Raw genomic sequence first — 20447 nt, 5'->3', positions numbered from 1 at the left:
GAATCACCCTCTGTCAAGTTAGAATGATAAGTTTGACATACAGAGAAAGGACCAGCATGAGACAATGGTAATGAGGAGAAATGAGGAAGCAGTTTTTATTCACTTGCCCCTTGGGCCCCATGGCCTCACATTCAGTCATCTGGAATTCTTGGCTAATGGAAGGCATAGTCCCCTGGGGACTGCTCCATTGTTGCAGGTCTCACCTCCTCTGTGCCCCATGGGATCCCTGAGAGCTGAAAGCATGGCAGGGTCAGCTTCCTGGGAGGACAGATTCTTTCTCATGAGAGGCTGCAGCAATGAGCAAATGTCTGGCTGGTCTGATGAAGAGGTACAGCCTTCCTAGGGTGCCCAGGGGCAGACTCTGAATAAAGAAGGAAACAAAAAACTGAGTAAGCTGCTGCTTGGTATGGCAAGGATCAGCTGAGATGCTAATTTCAAAATTTGCTGTACCCAAAAGGAAGCCATTTCTCTGAAATGATGTGGGGAGGAATACAAAGTTGTGTCCAGCCTTGACCTACAACTACTGTTCTTCTCACTCCCATACTATGATGCTCACGAATCTCCACATTCCGAAAAGTACTGTATCTTTTCCAGTCTGCCAGTTGGATGCTACAGTGGCATAAGAATGGCCTTCCATGCATTGCTCAGGTGGTATAGAAGTTATAATAAACAATGTGTTTTTTGTATTTTGTCTTGAAAAAAGTTACTTCTATAAGTGTAGTTTTATAAATGCTAAAAGTGCATCAAACACCTTTTTGCAAATGTTTAATTCCACAGAGGGAAGCCATCAGTTTCAGTCCTATACAGTGAAAACTGCAGCTGCACCCTGTTGACAAGCAGACTTCCAGAAACTTCCATGTGAAGAGCAAATGGGTATAGTTTGTAAAATCTGTGATTTCCGGGCTATACTTGGGGAGGCCAACTTGGAGAATGGTTTGGCATCACTTCCAGGACCTATTCCAATAACTGTGGATGCTGTAGTCCTGATATTTCCCATTTCACTTATTGAAGAAGAGAGTAGACTGAGACATACCTCAAAAGGTAGGCCATATTTGTAGTCTGAGAAAGGTCTCAGGCTTAAGCAGGTTTTTGGAAGCAATGGGGTAGGGAGTTGAAAGCAAGTGTATATGAAAATAAAAGACAGACATCTTTTAAGAAATCTACCGATGATGATCAGAGTATTTCTGTTAGAGCTCCAAGGGACATGGTTACATCGTTTTTCTGTATGTGAAAATTTCTTTTCTGGGTCATTTTGAACTTTCAAGGATGTGATAGTTTACGTGAAATTAGGAGCTCCACTTGGTGCTTGGGAGCATTGGCAGCAGAGTCAGGAAGCCCTTTAGCCCTCCAGGTATTAGAAGATGGGGAAAGAGTATGGCAGAGTACAGCATCAGAGACGCTGGGAGTCTCATAGTGCTGGATTCAGGTGGGGCAAGGGAGAACAAAATTGTATGTGTTAGATATGTTCACCCAAGCCTTGGAGAGTGACTGCTTCACGTTTGATGCTTCAAAGATTTGACCTGCTTTTCATGAAACATTTCAGGCATGGACTTTGCAGGGATAATGTGGGATTATACACTTCTGGGAGGCCTGTAGAGAGGTTAACTGAGATCCTTTCAGTCTTCAAGGACAGGGCAGCTGTCTGCACCAGAACAACATCAGGGGGCAACCCCTGCTTTTATTGCTGGCTTTTGTATTCAGTGCCCAGGTAGAACATAGAACAGTGTGGTCATGCTCTAGCTAGAGAACATGCACTAACCAGCCCTGAGGTGTGCATTATTTTTCCCCTGCTACATCCTCAGAATCATCATTCACTCCATCAGTCACGTGAGGGCAATTTACTGGCTGTGCAGAAGTTTCATTAAGGTTTCCCACAGAGTTTGCATTGATTTTCCTCGACTCTTGGCTTTTATAACTTCCACATTCTTGTTCAGAGTTGATAAGACCATGTCACGATTCTCCTCAAAGCTAAATTTTCTTTTTGTTTGTGGCTATGCTTGTGAATATCTTATTTCACTCATTTGAACATTATCGATAATCTGTGGGTGTGTAAAATGAGAAGCCCTTATATAGAAAAACCAAGAGAAATTAGGAAAATAAATATTTATTGTATGGAATGGGTTTCATTTCTACTAGTTCATGCATGTGCTCCACAAAGACGTGTTGAATGTAAACCATATGGCAGATGTTCTAGGTGCCAGAGATACGATAGTGAACAAAGTAGCAGTCTGTGCGCTCGGCTCGCTTGTGTAGCTTGTATTTTAATGGACTAGGAATAGAATTCCTGTCCAAGAGGGCTTCGGCACGGATTAGCAGGTCCAGGCCTGCGTGCCTGTCAGCGTCTGAGCAGATTACATCCTGCAGGGCATAGAAAACCAGCAGCTCTTCAGCAGGCAGTAGTGAGCTTCATTTCCATCTATTGCAGAATCTACCTGCTAGTGCTGACATAGCTCATCACTCTCGAGAAACTCTCCCAAATGATTATACTCGCTCCAGCAATCCAGCCGTAAGCCCTTTCTCCTCACTGGCCGAGTTAGGTGAGATTATTAGCAGCACTGTTCACTGTGGGGCCTCTTCAGGGAGTTTCTAATCGTTTCGGATTATGGTTCTTTTCTTTTCCCCTCCTTTTCCACCTTTATTTTAGTTTTTTTTTATCTTTCTCCCTTTCCTTTTTCATCATGATTTAATTAAACGTGCACTGTGGTAGGTAGGACACCAGACACTGAAGTGAGGAGAACTTTGTTTGGTGACTACATAGAGTTATGTACAAAGTTGAATTTACAGTAGTTACACCAGTGATATAGATAGAGCTTAGTCTCGAAAATTTGTATGCTAAGAATTAGAATTGTAATTGAATGAGCATTGTATTAGCCTAAGCTTGCACGCCTGCGGGGCTCATCATCTGAGTTATGCACATATGTGTGCATGCAGACTAATAGAATGGTCCCCTCCTTCATAATTTGAAGGTGATACTCCTGCTGCTAGCAATTATCCTCCAAGAGCAACTGACTATAGCTAAGGAATTTGGATTTTGATGAGTAAACCTTTGTTGCTGTGGTTTCATATACTGTGCTAATGAAGCCCCCTTAGCCACAGTTACTTATCCAGAATAATCGGAATTGGTAAGGTGCCAAACTGAACCACTTATTTTTGCACCAGGGATGATTACTCATTTTTGTGATGTTTTACTGCATATGACCCCAAATAAAAAATTCTAATAAATATCAAGTACTTCAAAAAAAATCACCGAAGATGCTATTCAGATAACAGGGTCCTCCAAAGCTCAGCAGGTCACACACATCAGCTTTTCTGCCACCTGCTCCTGCAGTGTCAGCAACATCATCCTTAGACACTGCGTGTTGCTTTGAAAAATCTGACTTCTCTTTTCTACCCATTGTCAGTTTCTTTCTGTAACCTTCATAGTGCCTTGCTACCATGTATTACTTCCCACGTGTTCTATAATCCCCTCACTTTCCACAGCAGTATGGCCACTGCTGAGTCAAAGGCAGGTGCTCTTCCACAACTGCAAACCCAGTACAACTAGCTTCAATTATGGTCCAGTTTCAGGAGAGACAAATAGGATGCTGAGGTCTTGATATTTTCAGGCAAGCAGTAGCGCAGAGGCAGGAAATCTGCTCAGCTGTATTACCTCAAGCAAAGGGACTTGGGGGACCGTGTGTTCTCCACATATATCGCCAGGTCTATGAAGTGGTAAAATGGAATAGAAGACAACTGTTAGAAAGCTCACTGAGTAGGGGTGAACATTTTAGCACTGCAGAGAAGCACTCATTAGGAAAGTGGGAGTGAGAGCCGGGGAGATCAGCTTAGGCAGGTGTGTTAGAGGGAGAGAATTTTCTTTGCTTTTTTCTTTTTCTGTTTTTTTTTTAATGACTCTGATGCCAACAAAATGTTTGCTGTGAATCCATTCAAAATGAAATAACAGTCAGCAGCAGTCAGAGGAGAAAGGCAAAGTGCTAAGCCTCGGATTGTCATGCATGACTGCATTCTCAGCACTTGGAAGACAGAAGCAGGAGGATAGTATGTTTGAGGTCAGCCTGGGATACATAGAGAGTATGAGGCCAGTGTCGGCAATGTAGCAAGACTCTGTTAACAAAGCAAAACAGATAATACAAATGCACACAAACAAAGCAAAACCCAGAACAGAAAATGCTCCTCCACCACCCAGATGCCAGGATTCAGTCTCCACGAGAAGCTTTTAATCAGTGCTGCAATGTTTGGTGTCGAGGGATTCTTCATTCATGAATCATGCTGTGGAATTTAGTCTACTGTAGCCTCTAGTGACTCCAAAGGCTGCTCCCCATGACACTTCTGAGTGGACTGATTACCTTATCCTGTAGAGACTAAAGTGGAAGCATAGTTATTCTGAGAAGTTTCAGGCATATTCAAATGGGCTCAAATTGTCAGAGGTTCGGAAGTCGTTCCAAGTTGGTGGGATACAGAACAACTATCTGATATTCAGCATTCTGTTTCAATTGATCCTTCTTTGATTCATTTTACAGATGGACAAAGTCTCACAACACTATACAATCTTCTTATACTTCCATTATTACCCCACTTTGATTTCCCTGAACATAACTATATAATGTTTGCAAACTGGCAAAAAAATCAAGATAGACAATAGAAGATAAGTACATAAAGCTTCTATTCTATAGCTAGTGGCCAGGAAATATTTAGATATCTAATGTTCAGTTCTGAACTAATTCTTCTGATGCCCACCAAGGGTTAAAGATAATCTTTTCATTTTGCAAATCAGGCAGTAGGAAGTAGAGAATGTTTGATTCTTCATTGGACTTTATTCTGTCGTGCATGTCCCATGGTCTCAGGATGTGAGTAGAAGTGGAAAAGAGACAGCATTCAAAGCATTCAAGCTTTGAAGTAATCTAAAGCCACCCTGGAGGCTTTTTTTTTTTTGAGACAGGGTTTCTCTGTGTAGTTTTGGTGCCTGTCATCCTGGATCTTGCTCTGTAGACCAGGCTGGCCTCAAACTCACAGAAATCCACCTGCCTCTGCCTCCCTAGTGCTGGGATTAAAGGCATGTGCCACCACCATACAAAGAAACTATACCTTACCCACTGTATTCACCAGAACGTGGTTGTAGAATAGGCCTTTTCCCCAAAGGTCAAACAAGTTACCGTGAACTCAGGAGATAAAGCCAGCCAGGCTTTGACTAGCTATTCAAGGTCAAGTGAGAATAAACTGGATTCTTAACATTTGCTTAAAATATAAAGGAGCAGTAGTCAAAATCAATGCCTGCTTCCTGACCAAACTTTTCTGTGGTTAGTGATGAAGTTGTCTTAATCCCAATGAAGATATCCTTTCTTCCACAAGATGAACTATGAATAGAATAATTCAGTTGTTCTTCTAAAGGTCTTCTTTTCTTTCCAAAGTCTCTTCCTCGTGGTGCTAGTTCCCTTCAGTCCTGCCTAGTAGCTTACCTTACCACTAACCGTGATCAGAAAAGTCAGTAAAACCGGCTGTCTTCTGGGTGATTTAGACATGCCTTTTCACTTCTCTTTGATGGCTGACACATTGTTTGGGTGAAGAATGGGGAGAAAGACTAATATTTGAGAGAAGAGGCTTTTTTTTTCATGTGGCAAAAGAAGAAAGGTTGGATTTTCCTTCTTCAAAATCTTATGCAAAAATCAAGTAAGGTGTGCCCAGATCTTTGAGACCAAATGCAAGTCCTTCTTTTTGAAGGCCACAAGTGTGACCAGTAGAGTCACTGAAGGCCAAGGCTCAAGGTGAACCAAGATTTAGTGAAGAACTTGGACGAGATCGCTGAAGTTTTAATTTTTTATGTGTTTCTTGTCAGATTGTTCCTTCCCACCAAAAACTCAAACTAGTTTACTTTATGCTCTGTGACATTTCCACTGTTTTCTTCCCTAAAAGACATGCATATACACACCTGTGCTCTGTACTGCACTCTATAACCATGACCTCCTCTCGTTACAGCACAAGGTCAGGAAATCTGGCCCTCCCCAGTTTTCGGTTTTTAGGAAAGGGCCACAGAAGATATATTAAGCCACAAGTTAGTCAAATTACGCATATATATTATACATTTTCCACTCTTTACTCAGTAACTCGTTCTAAAAAAAATCAGAGCTAAGAAAGAAGACAAGAGGAAGCAAGAGAGAAAAACAGAATTGGATCAGTTTCCTGTAAATTTCTTGACTTCTTCCATCTACTCGAATCATTTTGTGTGTGTGTGTGTGTGTGTGTGTGTGTGTGTGTGTGTGTGTGTGTGTGAGAGAGAGAGAGAGAGAGAGAGAGAGAGAGAGAGAGAGAGAGAGAGAGAGAGAGAGAGATGTATCTTTGTGTGAATGTGGTAGTTTGAAATGAGAATAGCCCCCATATGTGCATATATTTGAATGCTTGGTCCCTACTTTGAACCTTGAAAATTGGTTTAGGAAGGATTAGAGGTGTGGCCTTGTTGGAGGAGGTGTGTCCCTGGGGTTGGGCTTTGAGGTTTCAAAAGCCCATGCCATTACCAGTTAGCTTCTCTCTCTGCCTTGAGCTTACAGATCAGATATAAGCACCCAGCTACTGTTCTAGTGTCATGCTTGTCTGCCTGTTGCCATGCTCCCCATCATGATGATCATGGAATCACCCTCTGAAACTGTAAGCAAGCCTCCAGTGAAATGCTTTGGAGATGGTGTCTCTTCACAGTAATAGAAAGGTAACTAATCAGTATACGCTGTGCATTGTATGTGTGTTATCTTGTTTGTGGACATACATATGTGAATGCATTGGCCAGAGGAGCACATCAGGTAGCTTCCTCTATTGCTGTTTGCCTTATTGGTCGCATTATTGTCTTGAGCCAGAGTCTCTCACTGAACTGACCATCTGCTCTTTCGGCTAGGCTGGAGAGATCAAGGATTCCCTGTCTCAGTACTCTGATGCAGGGGTTCAGGCATGCATAGCCATGCCAGAATTTTTATGTGGGTGCTGGACATTTAAAATCAGGCCTTCATGTTTGCATAGGCAAGCAAGCACTCTTATGTACTAAGCTGTCTCCTCAGCCTTCTGAACCGTTTCTTTAAACTGTATTCTTTGGGCCAGCCTTCCTTTGTAGCTCTGGCATCCATTATTTCAATACAATGATGATAATAATGTCTTGGCAATGTTTTTATCTAGAAACACCCCCAACATGGTTTTGTAATGAAGTGCCATGCTCCATCCATAGTGGGCAGAGAGGCTCTTCTTTAGGAACAAGAGGTAAGTAACCTGTAGTGAGGTCCTTCCTTCTCCATGAGACAAGTACATACATGTTATGGGCAACTTGAGAGTTCCAACTTTACTGGGCATTGTGGTTCAGGCCTGTAATCCTAGCATTTTGGAGGTGGAATCAGGTGGATCAGGAGTTCTAAGCTAGCTCAGCTACGTAATAAGTTTGAAGCCAGCTTAGACTATATGAAACCTAGTCTCTAAATGCACAAAGCAAGACAAAGGCCATCCTAATGGTTGGTAGACGGCCCAGTACCAGCAGATCCATTCCATCTCTGGGAGAATGCAGCATGTAGAAGGGAGTCTGCCCCTACAAAGTTGGCCTCTGTGTGCTAGACACTGTAGATGGCGCTTCCATAGCCATCATTTTGTTTGACTCATAAATATCCTTATTCCTGGAAACAAGCTCAGAAATGACAGCTGAACACCCAGGACTTATAGACAGGACTTTTGGCCCCTAACAACTCCTCAAGTATATGTGGAGGTCTAAGACCACCAGAGGCAGGCTTATGGGGAACAACAACTGTAAGTGTGTTTGCTGAATAAAGAATGAGTGTTGCAGGAACTGTCTGAGGAAAGAAGGGGCTCACAGCTAGGGTTCTTCCACTCCTCTTCCACTCGACCGACTGCTGTGGGCTTCAGCAGAAGACATATGCTTTGTGTTGTCGGTGGTGGTATTTGTGTGGGAGGGTGTTATTCTACTTATTTTTGTACAATAGCTTTTTATTGACCAATTCATACTTCAAATAATACCAATTAGTGTATTTTCTTTGACCCCCTTGTTCTCATTAAGTAGTCAGAACAATATGTTCCTTAATTCTCTTCAGGAAGTAGACAAAATGGACAGGCTTTAGGTAGCCTACTTGGGTTCAGATCTTTCTTCTGCTCCTTAGTATGTGACCTTTTACAAGAAGTTTAACTCTCCTGTTTCTGGATCCCCAGTTTTTGTCTTGTTTGTTTTGCTTCATTTTTAGACAGGATCTTGCTATGCAGTCCATGCTGCCCTAGAACTCTGTGTATCCCAGACTGCCTTGGGCTCATGATCCTTCTGCCTTGGCCTCCCAAATGCTGGGACTGCATGCATGCATCACCACACCCCATTCTCTACTGCTGTTTGTTAACCGAGAAGATAAAATCCATCAGGGATGTTGTAAATATTAAGTGGACTAAGAGACATTAAGCACTGGAGCACGGTCAGATACACAGCACTTGATAAATGATGATTATGACTCAACCCCGGGGCCCTTCTTTCCTTTCATTGGCTCTGTGCTCTGAAATGGTTTTGCTATACTGTGTTTCTAGCTAAGTGGTGGGAAGATGCCAGAACCGAGAATGTGGGCCTTAGAAGGAATACCATTTAGAGCTCAGTTAGAGCAACAGCCAGTACTTAATAGGACATTGGTACTGTGGCTGATAAAGCACCCTGGATGAGGGTGTGGATCTGGCAGAAGAGACATAGAAATATTGCTAAGGGTACAGAGGACTGGAAATTGGGAGGCCAGAGGGGCAAAAAAAACAAAGGAGACATAGTAGGGAAGGGAAAAATGGGAAGACGGGAAGAAAAGGATTGCAAAAGATAGTGAAAGGGTAGAACTAAAGAGACTCTAAATTGATCCTGGAACATTAAGCACAAATGAAGGAAAATAAAATGAACATCTTTATTGAAGAGGAAAACAGGAAGTAGGAAATATCCTTGTTTAGGGAAATCTCATATAGAAAGGAGCAGTTGCTAAGGGCCTTTGGAGGTTGGTTACCATGGTGATGCTATATGTCTTCTTTTCTATTACCTTGTGATTCTGTCAGCAGATGGCTTCTTTCTGCTTTAGTTTCTAACACCGGGGCTTAGCCCTTATTGAAGCATTGGTGTTTCCGTCTACAGTACTTTTGTTACACTGTGAGACCTACTGGCTGTTGTCTAGCTCCTTCTTGATAAGTTGCACATGTAGGAAGACAATGGAGAAATTACATACTAGGAAGCTGAAGGCAGAAGCCTGTGTACCTCTTTTCAGATGCATGGAAAGGCATGTTTAGCAGGCCAGGATACCTCATGTCTGGGGAGATTGAGAAAATTTTGTAACACCTCCCTTTTTTTTTTTTTTTTTTTGTTTTTTGTTTTTCGAGACAGGGTTTCTCTGTGTAGCTTTGCGCCTTTCCTGGAACTCACTTGGTAGCCCAGGCTGGCCTCGAACTCACAGAGATCCGCCTGGCTCTGCCTCCCGAGTGCTGGGATTAAAGGCGTGCGCCACCACCGCCCGGCATACACCTCCCTTTTTTTTAAAAAAAAAAAAACAACAAAAAAAACTTTTTATTGCTTTTTTGTGGATTTTACATCATGCATCCCGATCCCATTCATCTTCCTGTCCTTTCATATCTGCCCTCTACCTTTGCAACCTCCTCCCGAAGTGAAACAAAATAAAATTTAAAAGAAAAACCAACAGTCTCGTAATGGATGCTGGAGTGTGGCTCAGTGAGTCACACAGTATACCCTTTAGTCCATACATCTTTACTTACAAGTATTCATTGCAATGAGTCATTGGTCTGGTTTGAGGAATGGCTTCTGTTACACTATTGATGCTGGGCCCTCACAGGAACTCCTCTTGGATAGCTTATTGTTGCCCTGTGTCATGGAGCTCCTACAGCTTTGGATCTGCAGGTCTGGCCCCTTCACATGCTCCTGCAGTTCATAGATGAAGTGGATGTTGGATGGGCAAACTTACAGCCTTGGTTCTCAGCCTGGGTAGTAGCTGGATTGGTCAGCCCGTCAGCTTTCCCTCATTATCACCACCAGGGTGAGTTCTCCAGCACTGCCCTGGCTAGCTTACCCATTGCATCAGGCAGCAAGGAGTGGGGCAAGTTCCCCTGCTATCATGCCTTCGGGGTCGATTTACCCAGATCCACACCACCAGGGTCAGCTCTACTGTTTTGCCCAGGTGAGGTGCAGGGCCTGCTCTCCGAGTGCTGCAGTTGGTGAGGGGCAGGAATAGCTCTCATGCCCCCGAAACCAGCTCTCCTGCCACAGGTGGCAAGGGGTGAGTGGGGGAGGGCATTTTTCCCTCCTCCATGTCAGCACATGGCAGGTGGGGGGGGCAGTGAGGGGGAGGCAGGGTCAGCTCTTCTGTTTTCACATCCTCATCGCCGGCTCACCTTTGCCTCTGCCAACAGGGGCTCTAGTGTATTGCCTGGGAGAGGTGCAGAGTCTACTCTCTCGTGTGCTGCAGCCGTGAGGAGCAGTAAGTAACATTTCTCTTTTAAAAGATAAAGTGAGCACTTCCCTAGAAAACTTGGGTCAGTAAACATCTTGGGCTGTTCAAGACTAAGGGATTACCATAGAAACAGAATTTTTGTTGTTATTATAAAACAGCAGATACTAGGCAAACCAAGGTTGTTGGACTCCCCTCCCCCAATATGGCAAAAAACCTAAGTTTCAAGTGGACACCTAAAGATTAAAGAAGGCTCATGAGACAAACTCACCATTTGCCTGTGGTACCCAAACACAGGTACTGATTTACTAGTTTAGTTTTTGCCATCAGCTCATCATCCTCATCTTTTTGTTTGTTTGTTTGTTTGTTTTTTTCAAGACAGGGTTTCTCTATGTAGTTTTGGAGCCAGTCTTGGATCTCACTCTGTAAACCAGGCTGGCCTCAAACTCACAGAGATCCATCTGCTTCTGCCTCCTGAGCACTGGGATTAAAGGCGTACATCACCACCACCCGGCGTGCGCCACCACTGCCTAGCAGTCATCCTCATCTTATTCATTATATGTAATGTGATTCTCCATGATCAAATATTGAAACCAACTGAGACGTGGAAAAATGAAAACTTTAAGACCCCCTTGTGATCTGCTTAATCAAAGTCACTGTCACAGTGCAGCCCAGGCATCTGTATTTCCTCGTCTTCATGGTCATTTCCACAATCTGACGCAAGTTCAAATGGGGAGATGCTTTTTAGACAGCTGAAACCCAGAGGGCACCCAGGCTGCAGAGAACTTGACTCCTCCAGTAGAACAGGTTTGCAAACACCTTGGCCCCCGGGGTGGAGACCTGCTGCACTCTGTGTCTGCACTCACCTTCCCTCCACACTTGCCTGAATATTGCTTGGTTTTTCGTGGGAATGAGACTTAAACAGCATCTCCTCAGAGCTCTTTCCTGGCCTCTTACCTTGTCTTACACCCTATCTCTTTGTTTCACTGCGCTTGTTGGAATTTGCAATCCCACCTTCCTGTGTACTTAAGTGCTCATCCTTACCATACTGGGACTCACTCAGTCCTATGCACTATGCATCTAGCATGGGAAACGTGACAGCTAAGCATTGCTGGATCAGTACACGAATGATTGATTGATGAAGAGGCACTGCGGCCCATCTTAGCCTATGGAATAATGCTGAAAGGCAGTGTTTCCATGGGGCCAGGCCTAGATGTTCTCCTTGCAAGGCCTCTAGCAAAACTACCTTGCCCAGATGGGAAGATGGCTACAAGCCATCTGTGTCCTAATGTGGGGGAAGGGCACAGGAGAAACAATGAGACTCTCAAGTCTGTTCTCTTTCTCCTACCATGACACTAATCCCATTGTGAGGACCCCACACTTACCATCGTTGAACCTCATTATCTCCCCAAGTCTTCGGTTTTAAATAATCATCATGCTGAGTGGGGGTAAGGGCTTCAGAATATGAATTGTATGAACATTCAATCCATAAAGCCATTAATAGGTGTGGGGAGAGAGCCCAGTGGGTTAGAGGGCTTGCTTCACACGCAGGAGATACTAATTTCAGATGTGCAGCACCTACATAAAAAGGGTGGCGTCTCTGCACGTCTCTATAAAGAAGTACAGGTAGGATGCAGCCAGAGCCGGGTCCCTTCTCCATAGCTTCGAGTGTTTAAGGACTCTCGCATTGTACCCCAGAAGCATAGCAAACAGCAAAACCAGTATCATGGGAAAGATAAAAGGGAAGACCCTCAGCTGCTGCTGGCCAGGTAAATACCTGAGGGCGGGGGAAGGGAATCGGCCGCTTCTTGCCGCATCTCTTGGCCTACCTGCTCAGCGTGCTTGGCCCCTGAAACAGCCCTCAGCATTTATTTATTGCCTGCAGTCTGGTGAGAGATGGGAGCACTGGTCCCCATGCAGTATTTCCAAGACTGAATATATTCTGAACGGCTGCCTTAGGCAACTTGCAAGAGAATGTCATGTTTCTTCTGCAGAGACAGCTGAGAGCACCTGGAAAGGTCAAGCTCTGAGGATCAAGGGCTGTGGCCTCTGATGAGTACCCAGCATTTCTGAGTATTCACCAGGGCCCAGCACTGGCTGCGTTATACATGTCTTCAGGAATCTTTAAGATAGGTGCTACTGTTGTCCTTCTTACAGATGAGGAGACTGAGGCTTTGGCAGAGTAAATGGGTTGTCACCTTCCCACACTCAGAGGACCCAAAACTGGACTGTGATCTGCATGTCGTATCCTCGTGTCGTATCCTCATGTCGTATCCTCATGTCGTATCCATAGAGCTCACGATCAGAAGCGTTTCCAAGTCTCTGCTGTCTGCTATGTAAGGAGAGGACTTGGGCGAAGGGAGGCCAGCCATGGTCCTAGATTCAGACAGCCAGTTAATGCTAGAGCTGGAGTCAGCAGTTAAGTCCCCTTCCCCTCTTCAGCTCCTCTCCATCCCAGTGTCTCTAACTACACTCGTGATAGCTTGTCCTGTGTCTCCAGCCACATAGAGTTGGCAACCAATCTAGATAGGGCACTGAGGTCTCTTAAGTCCTGGTGCTAGATCAACTGAGTGCTGAGCACTCAGAAGACTCTGGGCCTGTGAGTCCATGGTGAGAGCAGGCCTTCTAGATTGGACCAAAGTAGAAGGATATCAGCCCTCACCACCAGCATGGTAACCCCACAGTCGCTGTGGCTGCCATCTTCCAGGGGTTCCTTTCAGCCTTCCTTTCGTGCTAAGGTTACAGCTGCCAGCCCTGCTGCCACCTGCCTCCCTCTTCGGCTTCCCCTCTGGCTAGCTGCAGGGGCTGGATGGAGTTGGTCACCCCTACCCCGGGCTTTTAATGAGAGGTATTTGGTTATGCCCAGGCAGCAAAAATGAATAATTCAGCAAAGGAAGCCCTTGACAGTGGGAGAAGCAGAGAAGCACTGCGTCTTCTGGGGGTGGGGTGACAGCAGCAGGAGGGGGAGCAGGAGGAGGGCTACACAGGAATCACTAGCAGAAATCGAAGAGATCCTTGTCAAAAGCTCTTTGCCATTTTGGAGCTAAGCCGATTTAGGCTGCGGTAAAATCTCCACTAATCCGTGCCTTTTGCTTTGTAAAGGAGTGGTCTCGTAATGACCATTGTCTATCTCCAAAGAGCAGTGCTGTCATCCCTGGGTGGGAATTAACCTCTTTTCTTAATTCATTGGACTTTCAAAATGATTAAGATGACTCAAGAGGGGAAGAACCCAGAAGGGAAGGACTGGCGTGCATTCAGGTTTTTGAGAGCAACATTTTAATTTGTTCTTTGAGAAGTTCATACGATGTATTTGAACTCCCCCCCTCGCACCCCCGGTAGCACCTTCTCCACCCCCCCCATGCCTTCCCACCCGACTTTGATTTCTTTGTTTTTGCCTTCTTTCAGTATTGAGTCTGGTTTGTGTTGCCTAGCTGTTCTTGGTGTGTGCCAGCCTACCAAGGGCACATCATTAAAGAAAACAGACTCTCCCTCTCCCAGCAGCTATCAAAGGCCAGTAGCTCCTAAACTAATGGTGGGATTGCATGCCTCCCTGCCCCTTGTGTTCTGGGATTTTTTTTCCTGGCTGTGGGTCATATCCATGCTGTCACAATCTCTGTGAATTCATGTGTTCAACTGCTCTGTTGTCTGGGAACACTGTTTCCTTGACGTTAATACTCCTTACAAACTTGACATTCCCTCTTCCGTGGAGATTCATGTTAACAGCCCTTCCCCCAAGGTTCCGTTTCTTGTTTAAGTGCCGGGGTAGAAAAACAAATGGCCCAGCAGCACCTTGCTGCTCCGATTGTCTCTGAGCATAAGCCCCTCCCCTGTCGGGCAGCAGCTATCGAGGTCATTCTTAGACAGCACTTGGAGGCTAAGACATCAACTGATTCTTCCACAAGGTGATGTGATTGTAATTCTGTAGGGCATGGAGAGCTGGTTGCTTGCTATTTGACAGCACAGCATGGAGGTCTTAGCTGCTTGGATCAAAATTGGCAGTCGCTCAGTTGGGATTCACCATGGCAAGAGCAGGGTTTCCAGGGCTTTTGGTGCCAACAGTCCAGTGGCTTCTGGATGTTCTAGAATCAGAAAAGAATGGGTTTGACCCCAGCTCTACTCCTCCTTAACGTGTGACCTTAGGAAATTGGTGTCATCTTCCTAAGCGTCAGTGTTGTTATCTGTAAAACAAGGAACAGCAGAAGATCCTTGAACTGTTTGATAAAAAGAAGTTGTGTGTGTGTGTGTGTGTGTGTGTGTGTGTGTGTGTGTGTGTGTGTGTGTACACGTGCGCGCATATGCGTTTAAAACTGAGATTTGGCCCTTGTGTTTGGGATATTTATAGGAAAAAGGGTGCAAAACCTCCAAGTTGTCAGCTGAGACCCTTAGGCCAGACTGGTTTGAGAGAGTTCAGAGTGGCTAAGTAACTGTGCCAAGCTAACAAACATGTCAAGGTGCCAGTTTAATGACTTTATTATTAGTGGCACTTCCCCATCACCAGAGATGCAGAGATGCAGGAATGGGAAGCCTTAGAGTCTAAGGGACCTGAGTTTGGTGCCAGGCTCTGCCATTTATTAGTCATGTGAGTTTGGAAAAAATATCCTTGAGTCTCACTGCCATCCATGGAATGGAAATAATAATACTTTCTACCTCTCATTATTTTACTGAGTGTTAAATTAGAGTGTGTGCAGATGCCCTGATACATAGTAATTGCTCAATAAATGTAAGATTCACTGTGTAGATGTTATTTCTATTTAAAGTGATCAGTAAATTGCTTTATATACGTAATAGGCTTAATTTTAAAAATCTTCACTGAATATTTAATGTGTAGCTAGAAGTACTGGATACAGTGGTAGAGGCAAAATGATTTGCCTTCACAGAGTCTAATGACCCTCAACAAGTGATTGATGGATGAAAGCGGGATTCCACACATGCTCAGAAAATAATATATGTAAGATATTGAGGTCTAGCGGTTGTGGCCAAAGAGATGATTATTTCCTCAGACTGTGAGATTCAGCCGTTCACTCAGGATATGAGAAGGGTATGTAAATTATATCAGGCATGGGGTGCAGCATAGAAGAAGGATGATACATTTTTCAGGAGGAAGCTGTGTCCATTTACAAATGAAGACATCCACTCCATTAAGAAACAAAATGAGCAAGTAACCTTTTACTAGCTGTGCACATGGACAGAAACCCCATCCTCCTAGCCCTGAGTTTTTCCTCCACAGCTTACAGCCTTCTCTGTTACATCATTGAGTTTGGGAATGTTAGCATTCAACCCTACCTCTTCAGTAGAGGACTAATGGCGGCTACCCAAGCATTAGGCTCCTGTCTGATTTGTCACTCAAAGCCTAGGTCATAGTGTGGGTCACTAATTCTGCCTCTTACCCATGTCTAGCTTCAGCCTCAATCTCTTGGGGCAAGTGGCTAGTTAAGCAGTAGCCAGTGAGAATAATACAGCCTGTGACATCCCCCTAAAGCAGTGGTTCTCAACCTGTGGCTCGTGACCACCATGGAGGTCACATACTAGATATCCTGCATATCAAATATTTACATTACAATTCATAAGATCAGCCAAATTAATTACAGTTATGAAGTAGCAAGGAAATAATTTTAAGGTTGGGGAACTGAATTGAAGGGCTGCAGCATTAGGAAGGAAGATTGAGACCACTCACTGCCTTAAAGACTGCCCACCATGGCACATGCCTGTCCATCCATGAGGCTTAGTGCCCTGTAATGGTCAGACAGAAGCAAATAAGGGTTGTGGCAATGGTGCCTTTGGGAAAGTTGGTAAGGCAGAGTTGGAGGTCATAGACTTTTTAAGTTGACATGACTGTGTCCTAAGGGATGTGCTGCTTCTTCATTTCTTATTTTCTTTTATTCTATTTCCTTTCCTTGCTCTTGGCCAAAGAAAGAACAAATGGCTATGTGCTGACTGGTCACCACACACATTTTTCTGAAGCAGAGGAATCTGTTTTGGAGGCTTAGGGAAAGAAATGGTAAGGGTTGGTCTTCACCAAGAATACTGGATTTTTTTTTATTTTATGTAAGTAAAGTTTATTTCTAGACATAATTCATGCTCCATATGTTCATTTGCTCATGCTTTAATCCACTCTAAAAAAATTGCACATAGACACACAGTAATAAGAACACATGACAACTCAGTGAGTAGCTGAGGCATGCTCATAGAGTTGGGTGATGTTGGAGGGATTAGGAGAAGTAGATCAATAGCTCAATGAGATTATGCCAAGAATACTGAATTTTAATACAAGTTGGCATTGGAGACCCTCGCCATCTTCCCAAGAGAACTCCTTAGGGGTGCTGCCTAACCTCACTCTTCCCTTTGTTCTCGCTTTCATATATCCCCAGAACCGGCTTAATTGACCAAGTATTGAAATCGTCCCAGGCAAGGCAAAGCAGCCAGCCTCTGCTCTTCACTATCAGCTGGGTTGAAGTAAACCTGAAGGCTTACTGGTTGCAATGGCAAAGAGTAGGCCCTGAGAGAATTAAGAAGCCGGGAGCTGGAGCTTTTTTGTCTGTTGGCTTTGATGAGTTCTGTTTGCTTTATCCCCCACGTCTCTTTCTCTTCTGCTCCCCTCCTGCCTACCCCTCCAGAGTCTCAAATCACTAAAGCAGAAGGCGATTGCTAGGAGCAAAAGCAGGTCCTGATGCAGGCTCTACTAAATACAGGCTGCCCTGCTGAGGATAATTAGGGTGTATTTGGCAATGCAGCCTCCTGGGAGGGCCAAGTTTGGAATATAAGTTGTTATACCTTTGTGGCATGGTGCAGCATCCTGAGACAGGGAAGGATGCCTGTGGAAAAAAGGAGACAACTCAGTCCTGGAACTTTTGGCTTGTGTCTTCATACCCCGAGGGATTTGGAATTTTGTTTTCTTTTGACAGGTCCAGGCATCTAGTCCTCACAGTTTTCCTCAATTAGCTGTCTTCTCTCCCACTGCTGACCTGGGTAGAACATATTTGTAGAGAAAGTGCGGATTCTGGAAGGACCATGCGCATATTATGTAATAATTATTGTTATCGCTATTATTATTATTTTATAAATAAGTCCCTTCAGTTCCATCCATGTTTCTGAAAAAGGGAGACAGCTGACTCAGGAAGATTTTTGTGGACTGGACTGCAGTGAAAACTGACCTCGCTTCCTTCTTAATTGGTACCCTGGGGCTGAAGTAGGAGCAGTATGAAGAGAAGGAAACCCTGAGCACACCAGCAAAGGCAGCTCGTGGCATATGTAGGAGTTTCAGTGTCTGCTCTCTCTTGCACTCTGTGCTAATTGCATAATGCTACCTGGGCTGCAGGAGTGCGGCAGAGTACAAATTTCAGGCGTTCTCCTCATACCCTTAGTCCAGTCCTTTTCTCCATCCCAGCCTAGGAATGATGGGCATTCCTTTTTATCTCTCCAAGTGTGTATTCTCATCTTCCAAGTTCTTTTTTTATCCTCACATACTTGTGAATTTATGACTATATACTCTCGAATCCTTTTCTCGTATCCATGTTTATTATCCCTAATGGCCTGTTTCCTAGAGGCAGGTTCTGTACCATAAAATCCGCCAGAATCACTCTTGAGGGATCTACATGCCATGCTATAGGAGCTCAGGGAATGCATGTTAACTTTCTGCTTATGATCTAAGAGTCACAGGGAAGGTCTCTGCTACACAGAATGTATGATATTGGGAAAATTCATTTGTTACATACATAAAATAAGGTTAAATGCTTGTTACTTGCTAGATGCAAAATAATCTCTAGAAATATTGAAGACTTTAACATGAAAGGCAAAATTGTACAATTATTGTTAGAAGATGTAGGGGATTTCTTTACTATGTTAAGGTTCATAGGTTTTCTTAAAGCGTGGAAAGCACAACCCATAAAGGAACAGTAGATGGGTTTTTACTGTAATCCATTAAAAGTAAAGATCTCTGTTGCAGCAAGGAAATAAGTGGGCAGAGAAAGGAAACCAGACAGAGAAGACAACAAATGTACAGACAACTTAGAAGAGGGGAGGTTCAGATACGAAGTCATTCAGTCTCATGAGCAGGGAGAGACCAATCAGTATAGCTAATTAATAATAGTACATGTTATTTGGTACGCCTCAGACTGGTGAAATATTTAAAAAATAAGAGTAATGCAATAAATGTTTGCAACAAAATAGGGGCCTCAGGATCCTCACATACCCCTAAGGATTATGCAAATGAGCACAACCATTTTGGAGCGGAATTTAGAAGTTTGGGAAGGGGGGATTTGAGTTTTTAATCTAACCTGTGACAGATCAAATCTGTTTCTGACTATACACACCAAGAACTATACTCAAATTACACTAAGTGACTAGCATGAAAAATGTTTCTTGTGATATTGTAATAAGGTAGTTTGGAATCAACCTACCAATATCCACAAACAAGGGAATGGATGAGTAAAATTCAACATATATAAAATATGGCATGTTATGCAGTAGTGCAAACAAACACATCAAATCCATAGTCTATCAGTGGAGTTAGCTCCATAGGAATTAAATTACATGAGACAAACAGCAAGAGATGGACAGAGTAATGCTATTATGTAATCCATATAGATCAGAGTATCTCCCTGGAAAGTCAATGTGGAGAGGATTGATGATAAAGAGGGAAATAAGTGAAATGAAGTTAACTGAAGAATAACTAGAAATAAAGTTACATGAAATGGACTATCAGTGAACTAATCGTAATAGTGTGACTCTACCAGAATTTCAATAATTGCAAACCTTTGCCCCCAGGAACATCCCAATCCTGGAAAAAGGCAGGAAAGAAAACAGGAAGGAAGGAAAAGATAAGATACAGTATGGAGAAGTATTCAGAACGGCATCTGGCTACAAGCCTTTGCTCAGCAAGTGTTGCCTTTTTTCTCCTGTGTTTCTTTCTTCCTTTCTGACAGCAGGAAGTGGTTGTGAACAGGGAGGCCTAAGAGCCACAAAGCCCAACCCCTGGTGCCTTAGTACATTGTGTGCTGCTGTAACAGGATACCACAGGCTGGGAAATTAAAAGAAAACGAACAAAAAGAACCCCAGACATTTCTCACGGTTTCCCAGACTGGGAAGTTCATTTACTGTGCAAATGGGTCAGTCTTCAGCTTGGAGGTGTCGCCTGGGTGTTGCTTCCTCCATAGAAGAAGACTATTGCTTCCTCACATAGAAGAAAGCAGAAGAGCAAGAAATGCTGAATTCAGCCCACATTCTTTTCTATAGTGGAATTTATCCACTCATGAATGCCAGCTCCAAACATTGTTTCTTAGGCAGTTAAGTTTCTAGCACATATGTCTGGGGAAGGCACGTTCAGGCTAAAGAAGCTGGGTATATGGATATGTCCTTGGGCTCATTTGGTCTCCCTGGTGGAAGTGTCTCTGCTGAAGGGCATCTAAAGTGAAAGAAGATGCCTTAGCTAGAGACCATTGAGGACCCTCCACATCCTCTACATGTCTCATTAGAATGTGAGCTTTGTCTTCTCGTGTTCCCGTCTCTCCATCTTTGTTCTGAGACCTTGAGTCAAGAAACCTAACCAGTAGGGCTGTCTGTCTGACACAACTAAGCCAGTCTCCTACAAACCAGGAAAACAGTATAGACAGGGAAGGAGCAGATAAGTATACGTGGGGACATAAAAGAGGAAAGCTTCTGGAAAAAGCAATTGCTTCTCATTTTTCTTTTCATTTCTTCTGAGTCAAGTCCTCTGGTTAGGATTCTCACTGAAGCAGTGTGAGGACTTACCATTGACCTTGATTTCAGTGGTAGTAAGAGAAATAGGAGTCCTAGCCCTGTACAAGCTGGTCATCTGCCTTTCTGCGGGGAAACAGACTCCATCATGTGATAAGCATCCATATTTGTGTACCCCTGTCTCCTTGCCTTCGCTTTTCTCTCTAGCTCCTCCCCTGCTCCCAAGCTGGGGGCCCTCAGTCCTCCTGGCTCTACATCTGTTGTCTTTCTGTCTGTCTTTGCCTCCAAGGTCAGACAATTGGGATTTGC

General features: G+C 43.9%; 1 protein-coding gene across 2 annotated transcripts in view; it reads left to right on the top strand.

Moving 5' to 3' along the window:
• Plp1 (proteolipid protein 1) overlaps positions 1 to 20447 on the top strand; it is an 84676-nt gene that overhangs the window by 24832 nt on the left and 39397 nt on the right. The window lies entirely within an intron of this gene.

This window comes from Peromyscus maniculatus, chromosome X (genome assembly GCF_049852395.1).
Source record: "Peromyscus maniculatus bairdii isolate BWxNUB_F1_BW_parent chromosome X, HU_Pman_BW_mat_3.1, whole genome shotgun sequence".
Classification (NCBI taxonomy): Eukaryota; Metazoa; Chordata; class Mammalia; order Rodentia; family Cricetidae; genus Peromyscus; species Peromyscus maniculatus.
This window is presented reverse-complemented; position numbering and strand designations above follow the sequence as displayed.